The 22962-nt window shown below is 44.9% G+C and overlaps 1 long non-coding RNA gene across 1 annotated transcript in view; it reads left to right on the forward strand.

Annotated features, from left to right (window-relative positions):
• LOC132590079 (uncharacterized) overlaps positions 1 to 22962 on the forward strand; it is a 45320-nt gene extending 22358 nt beyond the window's left edge. The window contains exons 2-3 of the long non-coding RNA XR_009556640.1: positions 369 to 516; positions 22880 to 22962. This is a non-coding gene — a long non-coding RNA (uncharacterized LOC132590079). The remainder of the gene's footprint in view (positions 1 to 368; positions 517 to 22879) is intronic.

Here is a 22962-nt window from a genome sequence, read left to right on the forward strand (position 1 = left end):
CTTTTCAGAATGGCTTCTCTGTTGAAGAAAAACTGCTGTAGCCTCATTGAAAATAGATGTTTTAGCTGTAGGGAAAGAAGATACTCAGTTGCAAATGTGAACGACTTCAACTTGGAAGAGCTTGAGTTTGAATTCCAGTAGATGCTATAGAAACCTTATCGGCAAGTTTGCCTGAATATCATTCAAAGGTTTTTTTCATTGTCATACAAAATGCAGACAGAAAAGTTACCCTGTCTAACTAGGCTATCATGTTCTGTGCTTTCATTGTGTCTCAGATAGGTATACTTAGAGTACATTTCTATTTCCAGTTGAATTTACCAACAGAATCATGTACTGATACTATGAAATTGTCTTGTGTTTTCTTGTAGGAAGGAATCTACTTCATCTTAACCCAATTCCGTCTGCTGCTAATACTGTGTAGATTGAAAGATTTTGCTGTTATCAGAATACCCGGTAATGGGCAAGGAGCCCCAAAGGATACTTTTTTTTTTCCTTTTTAAACTTTTCTGTTAGCAGGTAAGAGATGTTACTAAGTTTGCAATGACCGATAAAGGTTTATGTGTTCAATGTCCGCTTTTCTGAAAATTTTGATTTGACAAATCATGCCTTAGAAGTCTCTTGTTTAATATATTGCATGTCCCTTTGTTGCTTAATTACTTTGATCCTCTGAACAAGTGTTCCTTGTAAGCTTTCAAATACACATAATTTATCTCACTAATGACTTAAACTTGTTCTGGGATCAGTGTGGTATTGGCATTGCAATTTATTCATTTGATATATGCTTACAGTTGTGGGTCATAACCTGATCTAGCACTGAAGTCCTGTTTGGAAGCAACTGAAGCAAAGGGTTGCTTTGCAGTAATCTACAGTCTACTATAGTGCACAGGACCTAACCGGGCTGAGTAGGCTGTCTGGATTTAATTCCACTGTATGAAAAGGTTTTGACTAGTTGATCCCAGTCACCACTTTTTCCTAACTTTATGGAAGGCTTTCTTGTTGTATGGGCATTTGACTTTTGTTATGTGTGTGAGTTTATAACATTTCACAGTTGTACTACTGTGGCAGTGATTGCATTTGAAACATCTATTGCTTTTGACTGCTAAACATCTGCCATCTTTCTAGCATAAAACGCTGGGTTTTAACTGCAAAGTCAGTCTGATACTTTCCCGTTTGTCCTTTAATGACTGAAGTGTCTTCATGAAAGCTAGGTAAGTCAGTCTTATGGAAACAAGTTGTTGAAGCCCTTGTATGCAATAGTGGTCAACAGAGATGGGCATGAACCAAAGCACAAACCCAAATTCATCCCCCCGCACCCACGATCTACCACTGAACCTTTTTGAGGCTCATGCCAACTATGATGGCATTTAAATGCCTTTGGAGCTTACTTCTGGGTCTAATGGCCTGACTAGAGGTAAGCACCAAAGGCATTTAAATGCTATCAGAGCCCACTTTCAAGTGGGGCCACTGGACTAGAAGTGAGCCCTGAAGGCATTTACATGCCTTCAGGTAAGGGTGGTGGGCTCTGTAAGCATTTAAATACCTTCGGAGCCCACCTCCTGGTCGGGACAGCCCAACTGAACTCCAAGAGTGGGCTCTGAGGGCTTGTAAAAGGCTTCAGAGTTTGATCTGAGAGCTCAGTTATGTCAGACCACCTGACTCAACTAAGGTCCAAGAATGAATTCCAAAGGCCTTTAAAGGCTTTCGGTGTTCACTCTTGGAGCTCAGTTGGGCTGTTTGGGAGGTGGGTTCTGATGGTATTTAAATGCCTTCGGGGCTCACTTCTGGTTGAGCAGCCCAACCTGGAAGAGGGCTCTGAAGGCATTTAAATGCCATCAGAGCCCACCACCCTCACCAGAGTGAGCTCCAATGGCATTTAAATGCCTTCAGGGCTCACTTCTGGTCTGGTGGCGTGACCTGCAAGTGGGCTCCAATGGCATTTAAATACCTTCGGAGCTCACTTCTGGTCACCCACCGGACACCCCCGAAACATGAACCAGTTTGTGGAATGGAGAAGTTTGTGCTTTGGGATTTGTGAGAATCCCCAAAGCTCAAACCTCCAGTTTTCCAGTTTGTGCCCATCCCTAGTGGTGAAATGTAGGAGGCCTTTTTAATTTGTTGCTACTAATGCTTAATGAGCTGTTCATGTAAAAATTAAGGTGAGAAACACTTGGTTATCTATTATTTTGATAGATATCTGACTTGTATCAAATAGGCTGTAAGTAAAGTTCCTCCTGATATTTCTAGCCCGTTGCTTTCTGTTGCAGCTCTGGCCCCCTGACTGTGAGTGTCAGATATTGGAACAGTTAAGAATGTGACATGGAGGCTGGGTTTATAGTGGAAAAGAAATCACAAATTGCTCCTCCTTAAAGGAGTGGTAAAGTCAACCCACTTACAGCAGAGAAACTTTGGACCTAACTCTGAAGTACCTGCTGAAGTACCTACATAAAGTACTTTGAAGTGTGTTTCATTTGTTTTGTTTTGAGGGGACAGTGTGTGTGCAGCTGAATCTGCATGCTATTTATATAAATACTTTCTGTGCTATTTTTTTTCCAATAAGAAGGAATGACATGTATGGGCACATATATATGTTAATGTAAGATGATCTTTGTAACAGTAATAGTACTTATAATAATAATAATAATAATAAATTTTATTTGTACCCCGCCCTCCCCTGCCGAAGCAGGCTCAGGGCGGCTAACAATACGGTGCCCCATGGTGCACCAACAATAAAACAGTTACATTAAAAACATTAAATTAAACATTAAATTAACCTTAAAAGCCTGAATTAAAACAATTAACTAAAACATAATTAAACGCTATCCTTGACACTCTTCTAGTTGATGCTGATGGCGGATTTCCAGTTATTCATAAGCTAATTTAAAAAGGGTGGTCTTGCAGGCCCTGCGGAACTGATCAAGGTTCCGCAGGGCCCGCACCTCCTCTGGGAGTTGGTTCCAGAGATGTGGGGCTGCGGCCGAAAAGGCCCGAGAGCGAGTGTTCTGTAGTTTAATTTGTCTTGGCCCAGGGGTAGTCAGTCTGTTCTTTCCTACTGACCTCAGTGCTCTCTGGGGTTCATACGGGGAGAGACGGTCCTTCAGGTAGGCTGGTCCTCGGCCATATAGGGCTTTAAAGGTGATAACCAGCACTTTGTACTGGACCCGGTATACAATCGGTAACCAGTGCAGTACTTACTTTCTTATACTTAAAATGTAGCCAAATGCACTTTTATGGAATCCTGGAAGGGCTAACTGGCAAAAGAATACAAGGATTAATACAATAAATCATAATCTATATAGTGGCATTCTCTCCTCAGTTATATTTACCACTTGTCATTAAGCCATCCCAGAACCATCAGATTTAAAAAAATGTTTGCAAACCAACTTTCAGGAGGGGGAAGAATCTGGGCACCCCCTGGTGATAGTGGTCTTAGGCAAAGAAACTAAACCAGTTGCCATGAGCACATTTGCAATGTAATGAGGGGGGATATATTTCTGAAATTAAAACTAAAACTTGGTTGGTATATTATAAAACTTCACATACATGTTCAGAAGCGGTATCATTTTGCCATGCTGACATGATGAGATAGAAAGGAATTATGGTCTCTAAACAGTTAAAATATCTTCCTTGAGTAGAGCTTCACTGACAGAAGATAAAGATAGGAGTGATTTTGGGCTCTCCCTACTTCATTCTGTTAGATCATGCGAGTCTCATAAGACCAGGAGTGAACTTTCCCAGTGTCGACTATGGCTGCTGGAGGGAAGGGAACATGGGAAAGACTCACAAGCCTTGTATCCACATATTGTGGGACCAGGTCTGGAGCCAGAGTTCTTGGAGCCCTAGGACCTGCTTCTGGCAGACCCGGGAAGGCAAGGGCAGAGTGGCGGCCTGTGTGCTCCTAAGAGCCCACCAAAGATGGGCTCCCGAGGAGTGCAGATGCCAGTGCCCCACCTGGTCGCTCCCACCTTCAAGGCGAGAGCAGCAGGGTGGGGTATTCTCTCCTCTGAGCCCGCCTTTCCTTGCTTCAAGAAGTGCACATGCTGAAGCCCTTAGCCTGGCTGCTGTCGCCTTCAAGGTGAGAGCCGGAGGGCATGCTCTCCTCTGAGCTCACCTTCCTTTGCAAGGGAAGGTGGGCTCAGAGGAGTACACATGCTGATGCCCCTGCCTGCCTGCTCTTGCCTTCAAGGTAAAAGTAGTGGGTATGGGGCGCTCTGCTCCAAGTCCACCTTCCCTTGCAAGGGAAGGCGGGCTTGGAGGAATGCTGACACCCTGCCCGGGTGCTCTCACCTTCAAGGCAAGAGCGGACTCAAAGGGTGCGGGTGTGCTCTCCTTGCAAGGGAAGGGGGACTCAAAGGAGATCACACACTGATGCCCTGCCTGGCCGCTCTTGCTTTCAAGGTGAGAGTGGCAGGGGGGCGCACTCTCCTCCAAGCCTGCTTTACCTTGGCAAGGGAAAGCAGGTCCAGAGGAGCACCCATGCCGATGCCCCCACCTGGCTGCTCTTGCCTTCCTTGCAAGGGAAGGCAGGCTCAGAGGAGAGCACACACCAACATGCCGCTCAGCCATTCTCACCTTCCCATATTTGCACAGGCCTGGGGAGACGAGAATGGTGGGAGGAGGGGGTGCCTGGTGGTGCTCCGTAGGCCAGGTGGTGCCCTAGGCAGCTGCCTACCTGGTCTGCTCCTCTGTGCCAGCCCTGTGTTGGACCCAACCTACCAATTAAAAGAAGACTTCATTAATTATTTATTTAGGAAAATGATCATTATTTTCAATAGGCCACAGAGCAAGATACAAAAATAAAACATAAAGCAGAAATGCTTAATTGGCAGTGTAAGCAAACAATAAGAGTGAGTGGCAAAAACAATTGGCCAACGACCTTAAACACCAAAAACTTATGTAAATAAATGAAGCTTCAGTGTCTTCTGAAAATAGTTAGGTCCTGCTTTCCATGCAAACTGAGGCTGCTTTGATAGTTGGGGAAGGGGGTCAACGCTGAACATATCTTATCAGTCATTGTTAACCAGTCTAATGCAAGAAGGAATTTAAGACTACTGGCAATCTCAGTGAGAGCAGAAATAATTGAAGTATTATCATTAATGACTTGTACAGTGCATTGTCAGTATAGTTGGCAGTATGTAAGGGCACATGCAAGCCAATTAGAGAACATATTCTGTTTTTCTGGAAGAAGTTACACATGTGAAAAATGGAAAGAGTAAATGATGTTCTTCCTCAGAGTTGGAGGGCATCTTAATGGGTTATTCCCATGGTTCTCTTGGGAATCAGGAGATACTTTTTTCTTCTTCCCTTTGGCACCTTTGGAATAACCCTGAGCTTTCAATTTCATTCCTGCCTCTCAAGGAGTAGCAGCATGTAGGATAGGATTAGGCTCTGTCTCTCCTCCACCTTCCTTCAATTCTTCCATTCTGCCCTCTGCACTTCTTAATTTCCTCTTGTTTCCTTGCCTTCTTTCCCCCCCCCCCTCCTTCCTGGTTGTCTTTCAATGCCTGTGGGGACAGCGGATTGAGTGCAGCTACCTCTATTGTGACTGTCAGGCACTCCAGGTTCCTCTCAGAGGGAGAGGAAGGAAGCTGTTTTGCTGCTGCTGCGGCCACGCAAGACTCAATCGGGGCTGACATGCCTTTGGGGCATGATCGTGCTGCTTTGGAGGGAGCCGCTGCCAAGCGCAAGAAGAAGCGGCACAGAGCACAGGACAACCCGGGACAGCGATTCTCACCTTTTCAGCCTGGCTCCCTTGTGGCTTATAACGCCGCTAGTGAAGGTGCATGGAGGGACTTCATCTTTGGGGCATCTGCCTCCACCTCAGCTGGACCGGGTAACATTCCCACACCCCCAGACTCGGGTAGCCCAGACTCCCTTCTGGCTCTTCAGCAACTCATGCAGGAGGAAATGCTGGTTTTGAACTGAGCGTAGCAGGGACTCTCATGCCGCCAACTCCCTCCCACAGCCTTCCCAGTCTTCAGCTTCCTCCTTCCTGGCCAACTAAAGTAACTTGCAAGGCTGAACCCCTACCCAAATCCAGGCTTAATACAGAAACAGAATCAGATCCCTTAGAGTCTGAGGGGGAGCAGGGGGAATTCCTCACAGATGAGGAAGAGGAATACCAGCCTGAGGTACCTGAACTTCCCAACTGCTTTTTTAAATCAGAGGATTAACAGTATCTGGTAGCCAAGACACAGACAGCCCTTGAAATATGTGATCTCCCTGCTGAAGAAAAACCTAAGCCCTTGCAGGCTAAGAGGTTTAGGTTCAGAACCAGCAGTAACACTGAATTTTTGCCCAAGGAGGAGATAATCTGAAAAGGTCTTCCCCTTTCCACTATATTTTGAGAAGCAGCTTAGGTCTGAGTGGGAGAAACCCGCTTTCACCAGGCAATTTCCTCATTTAATGAAAATATTCCCTCATTTATGAACATATGAAGCTGCCTTATACTGAATCAGACCCTTGGTCCATCAAAGTCAGTATTGTCTACTCAGATTGGCAGCGGCTCTCCAGTGTCTCAAGCTGAGGTTTTTCACACCTTTTTTTGCCTGGACCCTGCTGAGCTCTTACAGGTCCCAGCTGTGGATGGTCCCATGGCAGGTCTGGAGTCTTCAGGACTGCTGTCAGAAGATGGGCATGGCAACATCAAAGACGCTTTAGACAAAAAGTTGGAGGTCGCCCTCAAGAGAGTTCATGAGTTGGTGGTCTTCCACAGCCTCATTAGTCTCCAGGGCATCCATCATCTGGCTGCACAAACTTTTGGATATGATTCTTGAATATAACAGGTGTGGTTTAGAGGGTGTTAATCGCCTCCTCAAGGAGGCATCTTTCATAGCCAATGCAACCCTAGATGTCATTTCAGGTGCTTCCCGAGCCATTGTGACCAACATGGTGGCCAGAAGACTACTGTGGTTGAGAGCCTGGTAGGCCGACCTATACTTCAAGTCCATTGTAGCAGCCTTTCCCTTCTACGGAGAGAAACTTTTTTGGGAATCTTTGGAGAACATCTTGGTGGAAACATGATAAGAAGAAGGCTATGCCTAGATCTATCCGTCATTCTGACAAATGGGGTTCCCAGCCCTTTTGTTCTCACCGCTCCTTGTTCAGGTTTTGGCTGGAGACTTAAGAGGTTCTCATGGGGTACCTCCAAGTCGACCTTCAAACGTAGCTCCTATGGAGCTGAATTTGACAAATCTGCTTCCAACAAACCCGACTGTGCTGACCAGGACGCCAAGCCAACGCAGGCATGACTACCCCAACCTTCTGGTGGGAGCTCTGGTGCTCCACTTCCTTCTGGCCTGGCAAGCCTTTCAGTCGGATTTTTGAGTACTAGAGGTTGTCTCACAGGGTTACCCCATCAAGTTCTCCACCTTTTCACCTAACAGATTTCTCAGATCTCCCCCTGCCAAGAACCTCGACAAATGTCTAGTCATTTCCAGGACACTGCAACATCTCTTGGACATTCAAGCTATTGAGCCTGTCCCCATTTGGGAGCAGGGCCAGGGGGTTCTACTATATCATGCTTATGTTGCCCAAGAAAAATGGCGACTGGAGGGCAATCCTGTCAAACCTCAAGTTTTTAAACTGCCACATCAAGTTTTGACATTTTCAGACATTTTCAGATGGAAACCTTGAGATCCATCGTGGATGCCCTTCAACCTGGGGAATTCCTGGTGTCAATAGACCTGACAGAGGCCTACCTCCATGTGCCAATCCATCCATCTCACCAACGGTTTGTTCGCTTTTACATAGAAGGACAGCACTTTCAATACAAAGCACTATGGGGAGGGACGGTGGCTCAGTGGTAGAGCAACTGCTTGGGAAGCAGAAGGTCCCAAGTTCAATCCCCGGCATCTCCAAAAAAGGGTCCAGGCAAATAGGTGTGAAAAACCTCAGCTTGAGACCCTGGAGAGCCGCTGCCAGTCTGAGAAGACAATACTGACTTTGATGGACCAAGTGTCTGATTCAGTATAAGGCAGCTTCATATGTTCATATGGTGTGTGCACCTGGCTACTCTGGCTACCGTTCAGCCTGTCCACAGCCCAAGGGTATTTTCCAAGCTTCTCATCAATCCATAGTCTGTCTCAGCAGGGCATCATTCACCCATTTTGGACGATCTGCTGATCTGATCAGGCATGAGAGACAAATGCTTGGAAGATACCGAAATCACCATCAGGTGCCTACAAACTCATTGGTTTCTTGTGAATCTTTCCAAGAGCGACCTCCAGCCCACTTAATGTCTGGAACACCTGGGAGTGATCCTAGACACCCGCAACAACAAATTGTTTCTGCCAGTGGCCAAGGCCAACAGAAAAGAGAATCTGCCTCCCAGGTCCTGCGGAATACCTCCTCCACCCTTTCCCACCTGGCAAAGCTCATGGGTCTCCTTATCTCCACAATCGATATGATCCAGTGCGCTTGTCTACACTCCAGAGTTTCCTGAGACCCTACCAGTGGGCGATCATGGAGCACCGGGAGATGTTGCTGAGGGTTCCACCGAAGATCAAGGTCAGCCTCTCCTGGTGGACTCAATTGGACAATCTGCTTCAGGGGAAAGCCTTTCACATTCCCATTCTAAAGGAAATCTTTACAGATGCCAGCCTGCAGGGTTTGGGGGCTTTCCTACAGGAGAACCTGGTTCAAAGTCTCTGGACTCCGTCGAAATCCAAACTACCAATCACAGCCTTGGATCTTTGGCGATCCGTCTGCCTCTCTGCCACTTCAAACATTCTATTGCCAGTCACCATATCTTGATCTGGATGGAAAACATGTCTTTCAAAGCATACATAAACAAACAGAGAGGGCCCCAGTCGTCCCAGCTACATGAGGAAGTTCTACATATCTTGCATTGGTCAGAGAAGAACCTTGTCTCCATCAGAGTGGAGCATGTCAGGGGGCAGGACAACACTCAGGCTGACTGGCTGAGCAGGCAGACCATTTGCGAAGCAGAGTGGAGTCTTCTCCAAAGGCTCTTCTTTCTCATTCAGCGGTCACTGGGTCATCTGTAAGTAGACCTATTCATGTCACCGTTGAACCGGTAACTTCCATGCTTCTCCAGGTACCAACATCAGGAAGCAGAACAGATCGATGCTCTACAGTCAACCTGGCCTCGGGAACTACGTTACGTATTTTCCCCTCTGCCACTCCTGCCCAAAACAGTCACGAAAATGAGGAAACAGAGAGCAGAGATCTTCCTAGTAGCACCTTGGTGGCCACGCTGCCCTTGGTTTTCCATGCTTCAAGAGATGTCAGTACAGGGACCCATGGTTCTTCCAGTGGCACCAGACATGCTACACCAAGGTCCGGTTTGGCATCCCAACCCAGAGTGGCCACATTTGACCGCTTGGAGGTTGAGTGGGACAACTTCCAACTGTTAGAATATTCGTTGGAGGTCACAGATACCATCCTCTTGTCATGCCCTCCATCCATAGTTCGCATCTACAATACAACTTGGAAGGCGTTGGTCAGGTGGTGCAGATGCAAAAAAGTCGATGCACTGTCACCATCAGTCTCCTCAGTTCTTTTCTTTCTTCAAGACAGTTTCCAGTCTCGCCTCAAACCATCTACGCTTCGTAGGCAGGTTTCAGCCTTATCTACCGTCTTGCCTTCGATTGGAGGATACAGATTATCCTGACATCCTCAGGTAAAATTGTTTCTGCAGCGTGCAGCAGCCAAGTGCCTGCCTCAGGTTCATCACTTCCCAACTTGGAGGCTCAATGCAGTGCTTACAGTCCTTACCAAGCTGCCTTTTGAACCTATCAGAGAAGTGGGGCTGAAATGGCTTCGGATGAGGACCTTGTTTCTCGTAGTAATCACTTCTGCATGAAGGGTTTCTGAACTAAGTGCCTTATCCATCAAATCCGGACTCTGCATCTTTCACAGAGAAGATGGTTCTCAGAACAGATCCTTCCTTCCTTTCTAAGGCCGCCTCCAGGTTCCAGCGATCTCAAGAGGTATGTTTACCAACCTTCTGTCCTTAGCCAAAGCACCCCAAGGAGATTGTGTGCCATACTTTGGATGTCAGGAGAGCCTTCAAGATTTACATCACTAGAGTTCAGGATGTTCGCAAGTCAGATAGCCTGTTCATCAACATAGCTCCTCCTAGGCTCGGGGGCAAGATGTCCAAGGGTGCCATCAGTTCGGTCCTAAAATCCTGAATTGCAGAAGCTTACAAAGCATTGGGTCTCCCAGTGCCCAGTGACATCACGTCACATTCTCTACGATCTGCAGCCACCAATGTGCCATTTCTCAATCAGGCATCAGCTGAGGAAGTATGTCAAGTGATAACTTGGTCTTCCATCTCGACTTTCGTCCGCCATTATAAAATCCACACTATGGCCTCGGCTGAAGTGGCCTTTGGAAGAAAGGTTTTGCAGCTTATCCTTACTTCCAGAGACAATGAAGAGGACCCACCCAACTGAGGGACACTGCTCTTGAACGTCCCATTAAGATGTCCTCCGACACTGAGGGAGAACGGACCATTGATATTCACTGTGAGGGGTCCTTCTCCTCAGCGTGCAGGACATCTCACGACATCCTTCTTCATCACTCTCTTTTGTATGTTGTTCCTTTCTACATTAAAAGGTAAAGGTATTCCCCTGTGCAAGCACCAGTCGTTTCCGACTCGGGTGATGTTGCTTTCACAACGTTTTCATGGCAGACTTTTTACAGGGTGGTTTGCCATTGCCTTCCCCAGTTATCTACACTTTCCCCCCAGCAACCTGGGTACTCATTTTACCGACCTCAGAAGGATGAAAGGCTGAGTCAACCTGAGCCAGCTACCTGAACCCGCTTCTGCTGGGATCGAACTCAGGTTGTGAGCAGAGAGTTCAGACCACAGTACTGCAGCTTTACCACTCTGCGCCACGGGCCTTTCTACCTTATCTATACTTTAATGTTCAGATTCTGTTGTTACCGTTACAGTTCTGCTTCTATTCTGTTAACAAACTTCTGTTTTACAGTGAAGTAGTTTCCAAGTTAGCTACTGCTCTTCGGAGTCCCAAAACTGAAAACTCAGGGTTATTCCGAAGGTGCCAAAGGAAGAAGAAAAAAAATATTTTCCGCCTCCCAAGAGAACCATAGGAATAACCCATTAAGATGGCCTCCTGTACTCTGAGGGAGAAGGACCCCTCATGGTGAGTACCAGTGGTCCGATTTCAGTTAAGTTCTCAGAACCCAAGATGTCAGAAGGCTGGATCTTTAGAAGAAGATGATGATATTGGATTTATATCCTGCCCTCCACTCCGAAGAGTCTCAGAGCGGCTCACAATCTCATCTTCTTCCCCCACAACAGACACCCTGTGAGGTGGGTGGGGCTGGAGAGGGCTCTCACAGCAGCTGCCCTTTCAAGGACAACCTCTGCCAGAGCTATGGCTGACCCAAGGCCATTCCAGCAGGTGCAAGTGGAGGAGTGGGGAATCAAACCCGGTTCTCCCAGATAAGAGTCTGCACACTTAACCACTACACCAAACTGGCTTTAACACTGTATCTCAGCAAAAGAGAAATAGATGCTTCACTGAACTTCAGAGAATTTTGGGGGGGGGGATTTTGGAGCACTTTATACAGTATGTGTTGAAGGAAAACATTTGCATATTAAATGTGGTGAGTCTGAAATGCTGCTGGAAGCAATCTTCATAAAGCCTGAACTGTAGTGTATACAAAAATGACAGGGATAGAGGTGTACAGATTCCAGAAATTTTGAAGCCAAAGGAAAGGAAGTTTTTATGGAGAAATATTTGATATAGTCTATGCTTGTTTTTTTATCAGATCCAAAATTTCTACAAAAACGTAACCTGCATAATGTATAAGTTAACCATGAAGTTACAAGAACAAATGCCTTAGCTTCATTGAAATGAGTTTGGATCTGTATTGGGTGTTCATAAGGCAGTTTATGACATTTTCCTTGCCCTCCCCAAGACCTGCAAAATGGAGCTGTTGGCCAGTGTGGGATTTGTATGGAGGAAAAAAGCATGGCCTGGGGACTGCAGGAGGCCTAATCCCACAAAATCTTCTTTCTTCTTCTGCTTCTGTCAGCAGTATTTCTGCTAATATATATTTTAGAAATCCTGTTGATTTCGGGGAGCAGTGCTTGTTCTCCTTTTGCAGTACAGCTCCCTGGAATGTATGGCTTTTTGTCAGCATGAGTCAAGCAATCTCCAATATCAGTTTTTTGGAGACCCTTGTTGGAGTTAAATCATAGAACCCAGGCCATAAATTACAGTAGGATAGGGGTGAAGCAGCAGGCTGCATGTTAAGATACCCTAAGCAATGTTGTAAGGATCTAGACTTAACTATTCTCTTTCCTACACAGTTAGTGCTATCTGGGAATCAGTATCCCTCCCTAAACAATTTTTCCTCCCTTCAAATACTGCTTTACAGGACGAAGTGGACATAGCGTGCATTCTCCATGCAGTGCTATGTACTGGAAACAGCTTCCAGCTAGGCTTAGCCTCCATCCTCACCGAGGCCTCCATCAGCCCTCGGTGATGGCATCTATCAGTAAAATGAATAGTGAGTTAAGCACTAGAATAATGTTGATCTCTTCAGTTAATTGTGCATGCTGTAAGTGTCATTTTAACAAAATAAAGCTATCAGTGTGTCATTTAAACAATGAATTATAGCTTTCAAAGCATTATTATATGAAAACTGCAGTTGGAATCTCACTGAAAGTTCAGTAGCTCCCAATTCTGAACTTACGTTTTTATCATTGGGCTTCAGAGGATTGAAGATCTGTACAAAACTCACATGTTGGCTTATTTCTTGACAATGTCAGTCCAAATACAGACAGTAGGGATGGGCACAAACTGGGAAAATGGAGGTTTGTGAAGGTTCAAGATATGTGGTTCATGATGTGGTGGGGCTTGCAAAAGTTCCCTTTAAATTACTTTTGAAAGCCATGCCACTGTAGTGTAACTCACAAATGAACTCAGAAGATATTTAAATGTCTTCTGTGTTCATTTGCAAGTTGTGCTGCTGCTCTGACAGAGATCTCCAAAAAAACCTGATATTTGAGATTGCATGAGTCATGCTGACAAAAAGGGATCCCTTTGGATGGTTTTTACAAGCAGAGCTGCCACAACTTGGAGAATGTACTTAAAGAGACTGTGGTCACTTTAAATGCCTTCTCCAAGCTCTGCTGCTGGCACTAGTGTGTCTGCTGACATGAACTACACAAACCTTCATAGGTCGCTTGCAGTGCACTTGGGAGCAAGATGGCCTGAACCGAGGTTCATGAACCGGGCCCAGTTTGTGATGAATTTAGGTTTGTAGTTCAGTTCATGCCCATCTGTAGTAGACAGTTTTCTTTTATATGCTTTAGGAATTAATCAGTTGAGAATTTATACGGATCTACAGTATATAGGAATTAGCTAACATAGTATATTACCTATATATTATATAGTTAATAGCATTTTGGAGGAGTAAAGGTCAGCTAAAAACTTGCATTTCAAATTATGTTTATTTTGAAACGTTTAATCCCCCACCCACCCTTTGATTTTTCCATGGGGATACGGTAGGGCTGGAAAAAAATCTCCAATTTTCTAGGTCTTCATATCTTTACATTGAAGTTTTTAATTTGTTAACCTATCATTAATGTGTTTAGCAACTGAGTGTTATCTGAATCATATTGCTGATGAAAGAACACAAGTGGGATATAAATAAAAAAATAATAATATGGTTATTGCATCCTTGGTACAGACTCACCTTTAACAATGGCTTGCTTTGGGGCAGGCTCTAGCATCCTAATCTTGTTTCAACTAGTTTTTGAAACCAACTTTAAGAAAGAAGTTTGGTTGTCACGGCAAAACAGGGCTTGGAGGTACCTTGTTCTGAGGGGGATTTAAAATTTAGAGGAACAAAAAGAGAGGAAGAAAAAACTTAACTCAAAATGATGGATTAAGAACCTAGAAGGTTAAATCAATTCAAATCAGCAGGCCCAGTATTTAAATAAATGAGTACAGAATACAAGTATACCTCAGTAATACAAAAATACAAGTATTTATTAAAAGGCATTTTTAAAAAAGTTACAGGCCCCAGTATAGCCTCAGTATAGAATAAAAACATACAGTACTCCAATATAGCCTCAATATAGATTAAAAACATACAGTACTCTCAAACAATGACCTTATGCAACCCTGACCAGATATGTTTTGGCCTTATGGCCTTCTTCAGAAGTCAAGCAAAATAATTACACAGTGGCTGCCGACAGGGCAGAAATATTACGATAATAAATCAGTATAGGACCAAGTTGGAATTGTGTTTAATCAATATCTGTAGCTTTAGTCAGATATATGCCTGGACTACTATTAACTATAAAGAAAATTATTTCTAATGTACCCTGAAATTTGTATGATGAATTTTTGTGTGTGCAGATTTTTCTGTTAGTATTTAAGCACAAGTGAAAACCTTCCTTGGGAGGATAAAACAGCAAAACTATTTTGTTGGTTTTTTACTTTAATATAATTAATTTAGCAGATATATTATTATTTTACAGCAAGATGAATTGTCTGTTAAAATTAAAACAGCACAGATATTGATGTCCTAGGAAAAAACCGACACCCAGTTAAATCCAGCCTGCTGCCATTAGGCGGCACTGGTAAGCGCTTGTTTTCATTTCCTTAGTAGTCCCTTTTGACCCTTGGAAGGGGAGATGCTATACATGACCCCATACATTGTGACTCCATACATTCATATTTCCAGAGGCCAAAAGAGATTGCTGGGAAGAGGGAAAACAGAAATTTCATGTCCACTAGAACCTTGTGTTGGATAACGTACTGATTTCAAACTGTCTTTCCTTGCCATAATCCGTGTTTTCAGATCCTTCTGATGATTATGAAAATGTAGAGAGCACAGAACAGATCAAAAGATGAAAGTAATCATCCTTGCTGGTAGATTTGGGAAAACTGTTAAGTAATATAAAAATGCTTCTTTTAGCCTACAGGGGGGAATCAGAAAAATGACTTTTTTTGTACTTACTTCCTCTTTCAGAGGTTGTTGTCAGTTTCACAGTTAAGGGGCTCATTCAAAATTGGATATTAGAATGGTTCATAATTGTGGTGTCTGTGCAGTCCCACATTGTGGATTGCAAGATTGTGGGCCTTCCGCGAAGAAGATCTTCCAGGCTTTTAAAGAAGTTTCTAGGCTCTAGGAGTGCTCTGCCTCCCTTCTGTCTGCAGAGATCCCTTTCCTGCCCAAAGGATCACGTGATAGAGGCAGGGTAAGCACTCCTACCTCAGTTCTTTTCTTGCCGAGATGAGAAGAGGATGTGCTTCTAATATAGCTGTTTTGTAGGGTCTCAAATATGAATTCTAGCGAGGCTTTCCACAAAGAACTTCAAAAATTCTTACTTACAAAACTGGTAGGATAGTGTGAGGATTGTGGAAATGGTCCAGAATGAAGATTATAGATCATGTCTTCTATGTCTGGGAGAGAGACACAACATGGTTACTTGTCCAGCATGTGATTGACTTACCCCTTAAGGCTGAGAGGGCAAGTCTGAAAGCTGCTTTATAGGCGAGAGCTCTGGGTGCCTCATACTCCACAGGAAAAGTGGTCCCAAGGGAGTGAGGGCCCGTTCAATGACTTTGACATTGACACCCTCAACATTGGAGGCACAAGGCCAACCTGCTGTTTTCAGATTGGCTTCAGAATCGCCTCCAAAGAAAGCTAAGAAAAAGACAAAACTCTTCTACTGCAATCTGGCTTGATCGCTGTCACATCAACACCATTCAGTCTGGCCTTGAGACTAACAGTCAGTCCCCATGAAGCTGAGCATCACTATCCTCCTGGAATCAACAATCGAGAGCTGAGATCAACCCATCTTCATGTTCAAAGACATCTTTGCCATCAAGGCAAGGCTGTTCAGTTTATGGAGCCATCAGAAGACCTAGTTCAAAGTTCTGCCATTGGCACTATCAGTGTCCCAGGAAAGAGTGCAGCTTGATCAGCAACCACTAATCCAGTGGCCATCTTAGCAGAATCCGTGGAGTCCATTCCCGTTCATGATGCCACTTCACTGGGGGCCTTGGACACCTTCACAGGGTCCATACCCCTTGCAACTTAAAAAGGCTGTCACATCTAAATGAGACCACAAGACTGGAAGAGGAGACCATCATGGGCAGGTTCTGAAGATTGACTTTACCAGATGTTGGAAACTGGTTGGCAGATCACATCAGTTCCATCTCCTTATGACACTGTTGATGAACCTCGATTACATTGTCCATGGAGCACATCAAGATGTATTCTGAGAAGCTAGTCCAAATGGCAAAAGCCCTGGGATTAGAGTTCAGTGCTTCAGAACCTCAATCATCCGACACTATAATGAAGGTGTTATACAATCCTGACTCAAGACCCATGACTCTTCCCATTACAGGGGATGCAAGAGATATCCAGGGCTATTTGGGACAAGCCAACCTCGACCCCAACCTCATCAAAGAAGTTAGAGAACTTATATAGGATCAGAGAAGGCTGTGACTACTTGTTTCACCTCCCCATCCCAAAGCAAACTCCCTACTAAGGGAAGGGCAGCCGGCCATTAGAATAATAGAATAATAGAGTTGGAAGGGACCTCTAGGATCATCTAGTCCAACCGCCTGCACAATGCAGAAAATTCACAAATACCCCCCCACACACAATATTTATTTATTTATTTATTCGAGATTTATATCCCGCCCTTCCCACGAATGGCTCAGGGCGGCTTCCAACAATTAATCAAACATAAAATTTAAACAATTTCAAGTATAAAACAATTAAATATTTAAACAGTTAAAACCTTAAAAACAGAATATTTCAATTTCCTATAAACAGATGGCTGGCCAGTTACATCGAGTTGTCGTCCTAGCTAAGTATAGGCTAGCCGGAAGAGGGTCGTCTTACAGGCCCTGCGGAACTGCGCCAAGTCCCGCAGGGCCCTCACCTCTTCCGGCAGCTGATTCCACCATACGGGGGCCATAACGGAGAAAGCCCTTTCTCTGGTGGCTTTCAAACGGGCTTCTTTTGGCCCGGGGATAGTGAGGAGATTTTGTGTTCCTGACCTCAGTGCTCTCTGGGGAACATGTGGGGAGAGACGGTCCTTCAGGTAGGCAGGTCCCAGGCCATATAGGGCTTTAAAGGTAATAACCAGCACCTTGTACCGGACTCGGTATATCACTGGAAGCCAGTGCAGAGTCCGGAGACCCGGCCGGATGTGTCCCCACTTTGGGAGACCCAATAGCAGCCGGGCCGCGGCATTCTGCACCAGCTGCAGTTTCCGGGTCCGAGACAAGGGCAGCCCCATGTAGAGGGCATTGCAGTAGTCCAACCTCGAGGTGACCGTAGCATGGATCACTGTTGCTAGGTCGTCGCGCTCCAGAAAGGGGGCCAGCTGCCTTGCCCGCCTAAGATGAAAAAATGCGGACTTGGCAGCGGCTGCTATCTGAGCCTCCATCTTTAAGGAAGGCTCCAATAGCACCCCCAAGCTCTTGACCCTGTCCGCCGCCATCAGCGGTGCACCATCAAAAGCCGGCAGGGGGATCCCCCTCCCCGGGCCGCGGCGACCCAAGCAAAGGACCTCTGTCTTCGTAGGATTTAGCTTCAACCCGCTCAGTCTGAGCCACTCAGCCACGGCCCGTAATGCCTGGTCAAGATTTTCCGGGGCGCAGACAGGCTGGCCGTCCATCAGTAGATAGAGCTGGGTGTCATCAGCATACTGGTGACACCCCAGCCCATACCTTCGGGCAATCTGGGCAAGAGGCCGCATGTGGATGTTAAATAACATTGGGGAGAGAACCGCCCCTTGGGGCACACCACAATTGAGTGTGCGCCTCCGGGATAGCTCCCCCCCCCCAATTGCGACCCGTTGTCCCCGACCTTCCAGGAATATCCCCAGCGACCCCTGCTCCATGCCCAGAACATGGCAAAAACCTCCAGGATCCCTTGCCAAACTGGCTTGGAGAAAAGTTGCTGACTGACCCCAAAGTGGCAATCAGCATTTCTCTGGATGTGTAAGAAAGGGCCACAATAACTGATGCAAACCTTCTTGCCCTCCTTCTCATGACCTGCCTAATTCACAAAATCAACAACAGGGGTTCACACTTCATAATAGAGAAAATACAGACAATCAAACACTGATACGCTGGCTAACATATTAATAAAAAAATTATCAAAAGCACTTTTATCACAAATTTTACAAAACTATTTGCCACATTAGAAGGAAGTACAATATTACAAAAAAGTCCATCCAATGAGCACCCGGTTTAGGCTCATTTTGTCAAATTCTTTCTCAAGGATATTATTGTACGCATCAAGGTTATCAGCCTCCTGTTCCACTGAGGAACCACTCTAACTGTCAGAAAATTCTTCCTGATGTTTAGCCAGAAACTCTTCTGACTTATTTCATCCCGTTGGTTCTGGTCTGACCTTCTGGGGCAAAAGAACACAATTCTGTACCATTCTCTATATGACATCCTTTCAAATACTTGAAGATGGTGATCAAATCACCTCTCAGTTTTCTCCTCTCCAGGCTAAACATACCCAGTTCCTTCAACCTTTCCTCATAGGACTTGGTCTCCAGACCCTTCACCATCTTCATTGCCCTCCTCTGGACATGTTCCGTTTTGTCTATATCCTTCTTAAATAGTGGTGCCCCAAACTGGTCTAACCAGAGCAGAGTAAAGAGATACCATCGCTTCATGTGACCTGGACATTATACGTCTGTTGATACAGCCAAAAATTGATTTTTGCCTTTTTAGATTTTTAGCCACCGCGTCACACTGCTGACTCAAGTTCAGTGTACGGTCCACTAAGACCCCTAGATCATAACATAAGAGAAGCCATGTTGGATCAGGCCAGTGGCCCATCCAGACCAACACTCTGTGTCACACAGTGGCCAAAAAAATCCATGTGCCATCAGGAGGTCCATCAGTGGGGCCAGGACACTAGAAGATCTCCCACTATTCTCCCAAGCACCAAGAATACAGAGCAGCACTGCCTCAGACGGATAGTTCCAACAGTACGCTGTGGCTAGTAGCCAGTGATGAACCTTTACTCCATTTGTTTATCCAATCCCCTCTTGAAGCTGGCTATGCTTGTAGCTGCTGCCACCTTCTGTGGCAGTGAATTCCACGTGTTAATCACACATGCAAAACATGAAATGGCTGGACATTGTGGGTTTTTGTACATAAGTTGCTCAGTGTGCTGGTCAGCCAATGAAGAAAATAGAGGCTTTGCTCTGTAGTCCCTGTGTGATTGAGCAAGCCTGGCAAAGCAAGCTGTGATGCAGAAAGAAGCAAGAGAGAGAAGGAAGCCTATGACAGTGAGTTGCTCACAGGACTGATAGGAGCCCTCTGGGGGCCTGATCTGGCCCTTGGACCACATGTTTGAGATTCCTGTCATAAACAATTCAGACTATGGATTACAAAAGTAAAAAATGCAAGATGATACATACATTAAACCAGGGCGTTTTTAATAGGAAAAGCCCAGCAGGAACTCATTTGCATATTAGGCCACATCCCCTGACACAAAGCCAGCCGGAACTGCATTCCTGTACATTCCTGTTAAAAGAAAAGCCCTGTTCTCTTACAAAAGCAGTCTCCTGAACCATTCCATTTGATTACAACTGTATTCCCTTTATAAAAATGCTGTCTTTTATATATTCTGCAAAATTATTGATTAGAAGCCTTCCTAATTGCCTCAGACAGGCCATTCCTCAAGATGAAAACTCCAGCTGAGAACACACAGGGAATAAGGCTAGGCCTTGTGGAACTCCAAAGGGCAGGTTCCAAACTGATGCCAATTGATGTCTGCATTCAAAGAGATAATAAACTAAAGTGACAAGTCAAGTACTGTCTCCATACTTTAGTCTGGGAGTCCAGAGCAGATGACTTATCCAAGAAGACCTGGCATTTTTCTGCAGAAAGAGGAGATGATTTACTAGGCCAGGGGTGTCAAAGGTGTGGCCTGGGGGCTGAATCAGGCCCCCAAGCAACTGGCTGTTGTCTGCTTCCTTCTCCCCCTCTTTTGCTTCCTTCTACATCACAGCTTACTTTGCCAGGCTTGATCAATCATACAGGCACTACAGAGCAAAGCCTCTATTTTCTCCATTGACTGAGGTTCCTCCGTTGCAGAGGAAGGGTGGGGGGGGATAGCTTGCTTTGCCTGGCTCTCTCAATTGCGCAGCAGAACTACTGATCCAAGCCCCTCTGCCTTCTATTGGCTGAGGCTCCTCCCCCTACTGGTTCCCTGGAGAAGGAAGAGCCAGAGCTTCCTCTGCCCAGTTCCCTGGATCCCATGGGAGAGATACAAAGAAAGCACCTTTAAGATCCAATGAGTGCCAATGTTTTAAGTATGTTTTATTTTGTTTTTTTTTAAAAAAATACTTTATGAAGTTTATACCTCTTCTACCTGGCATTACATTTTATGACACACATGGCGTGGCATGACAATGTCTCATTTATGTTAGATCTGGGCCTCAAAAGAAATGAGTTTGACCACCCCTGTACTAGGCAGTGATTGGCCACATCATTTTTTTTTGTAGCAGTGGTTTTTAAAGACCAAGGAGAGATGGCCTGCCTGAATTAGTGATTGATTTATGACATCAGGGACTCTATAATATGGTCCTTACATGATTTCAGCAACCAGGACAGACAAGGGTCAGTAGTACAAGTGGTGGCCTTTGCAGGTCCCAAGATCCTTCATAAATGGACCAAATGGTACATTGGACAGTTCTACCATTTCAACTCTATTACAACCAGCATCCAAATATATTTAAGAGATGTTAACAACAAAATTTTTTGCAAGTCTCACTCTTCATCACCACTTTCTCAGAACTTAAAATACTCAAACTTTGGAGTTAGCAAGTGCTGAAATATCTTAAACAGGTGGAGCTGGCTACAAACTAGCTGATCGAATGACACTAAAGTATCAGGGCTTTTTTTTAACCGGAACTCACAGGAACAGAGTTCCTGCTACCTTTCAGAGCATTCTGGCAGGCTTGGAGAGAAGGCAGGTGTTTAGAGGACTGTCTCTTGAAGTGCCTGTCTCTCCAAGCCTGTTTTCTCCAATCATTTAGTTTGGAGAAAGCAGGCACTTAGAATACCTCAGGTCCTAGTTTTGCAGGGTCCCCCCCCCCCCCCCCGCCAACCAGCTGCCAGGCAGAGGCCCCAGCTCCAACAGCCATCACAGGCTTAGAAGCAGCTTGGGAACAGCTTCCTTTTTGGAAGGTGTGTGTGTGCACCTTTCAGTGAAGGCAATCTTTGTGGGGAAAGCTTGAAGAACAAAGGCTTCTCCCAGTGCTGTGAGTAAGAAAGAGAAACTAGTCCAGTCCCTCAATTTTTCCCCTTTACATTCCTTTAGAATTTGTTTGCACAGTTAAAACAGAGAAAAGAGTAAGCTAGAATCTTTGGTTCCCCTGTATGTTGGTCTGGAGAACTTTATTACCTGATTACATTCAACAACTCTCCTGTGTGTGTAGTGTGTTTATTTTGGCTGCTCTCTCTGTGTGTGTATCATAATTCCTCGAGCTATCCTCTGAAGTTTCTTTTATATTATTTTTTAATTGTCTCCCTCTTCGGAGTTCTTTCCACAGAACGTTGTGTCACTCTACTTTAAATGGTTCTTAATACCTGGAGTGACTTCTTTCTGAATTGAACATAGTTATTATTTCTAACTTTGTCATAGTCATTACTCTACATTCCTACCTTTTGCTTTGGGGAGGGGGAAGTTGAACAAGTATTTGGATGATTTGTAGTTTGTGCTGGAAACTGCTTTAAAGCTAAGGTTCTTGTGGTGTTTGTCTGCTGGAGTGACTATAGTGTCTACTTTCTCTAGAACTTCTAGCATCAATCACCAGAAACTCTATGAGGTGAGTGTGGCTGGTGATGTCAGGGGATGTTGCCTAATATGCTAATGAGTTCCTGCTGGGCTTTTTCTACAAAAAAATGCTGAGAAGTATAATTTTCTTTTTGCCACTGAAACTTGTTTAATAAATCTTCAATTGATCTCTATAGTGAGCTCCATGACATCATTATGCACTTTCCATCAGTGCTCCAAATATCTCCAGACACTCTGCAGTAAACCAAGACATACCAGATTATGCCTTGAGGGTAGGAAACAAAAAGCCAGTATGTCATGCATACTTAATGTAAACATTTTCTTATATAATTACAAGGTCTGTTTTGTGGGCACAGTTTTTTCTTTCTCCTTGAGGGTAGGAAAGGCCGACAAAGGGCTACCATGTCAATAGCTTTCAGGACATTCTGGTTCCAAGCTCCTATTACGCTCTCAACAGAACTGTCGTGTGGGTCCCCACCGCATTCCAGAATCCAGTCAGATACTTCATAAGTCTGCATGGGAGGACCATTGTCATTGTGCCCCTGTGGAGTGTCAGAGCTAAATTCTCCCATATGCAACAGAGGCAGCGGTTAGACCACAGCACAGACTGAACCTCTAGCCTCCAGATTTAGATCGTCCCCCAGAGTTTCTATACAACTCCCAAGGTATGTCAGCATCTTGAGAAAAGCTCATTATTGCCAGAGTGGCTGTGAAATCCTAAACTGGCCTAAACTTGGTGCTCTTGGTGTGAAAGTAAAAGTCTCCCAGAACAATAATAATAGGTGTCTCCCACACCAAGCCTGAGACCAACTCTGCCAGTTTCTACTGGTCGTCCAGCAGGGAACTAGGTGACTGGTAGACAAGTAGAATGCCCACTTTATCTCTGGAACCTAATCTGAGAAACAGACAATCCTTACAATAGTTTGCACATGTAATCTTAAAGGAAAGACTCATTGATCTGGTTTTGCACAGTATCAGTGAAGAGAAATAGGGAATACCATGGGATGAGATGCAGGTTAAATCAGCAAACTTTGTAATGTCCCACCAAGCATCTTTGAAAACTTCTATTATCTTCCAGCTCCAAGCTACACTGAAATAGTGACTTCACCAAACATCCTGCCCAAGATAAAAGGGATCACAAATACAGCTAGGAGGTCTGTG

Source organism: Heteronotia binoei, chromosome 21 (genome assembly GCF_032191835.1).
Source record: "Heteronotia binoei isolate CCM8104 ecotype False Entrance Well chromosome 21, APGP_CSIRO_Hbin_v1, whole genome shotgun sequence".
NCBI classification, from domain to species: domain Eukaryota; kingdom Metazoa; phylum Chordata; class Lepidosauria; order Squamata; family Gekkonidae; genus Heteronotia; species Heteronotia binoei.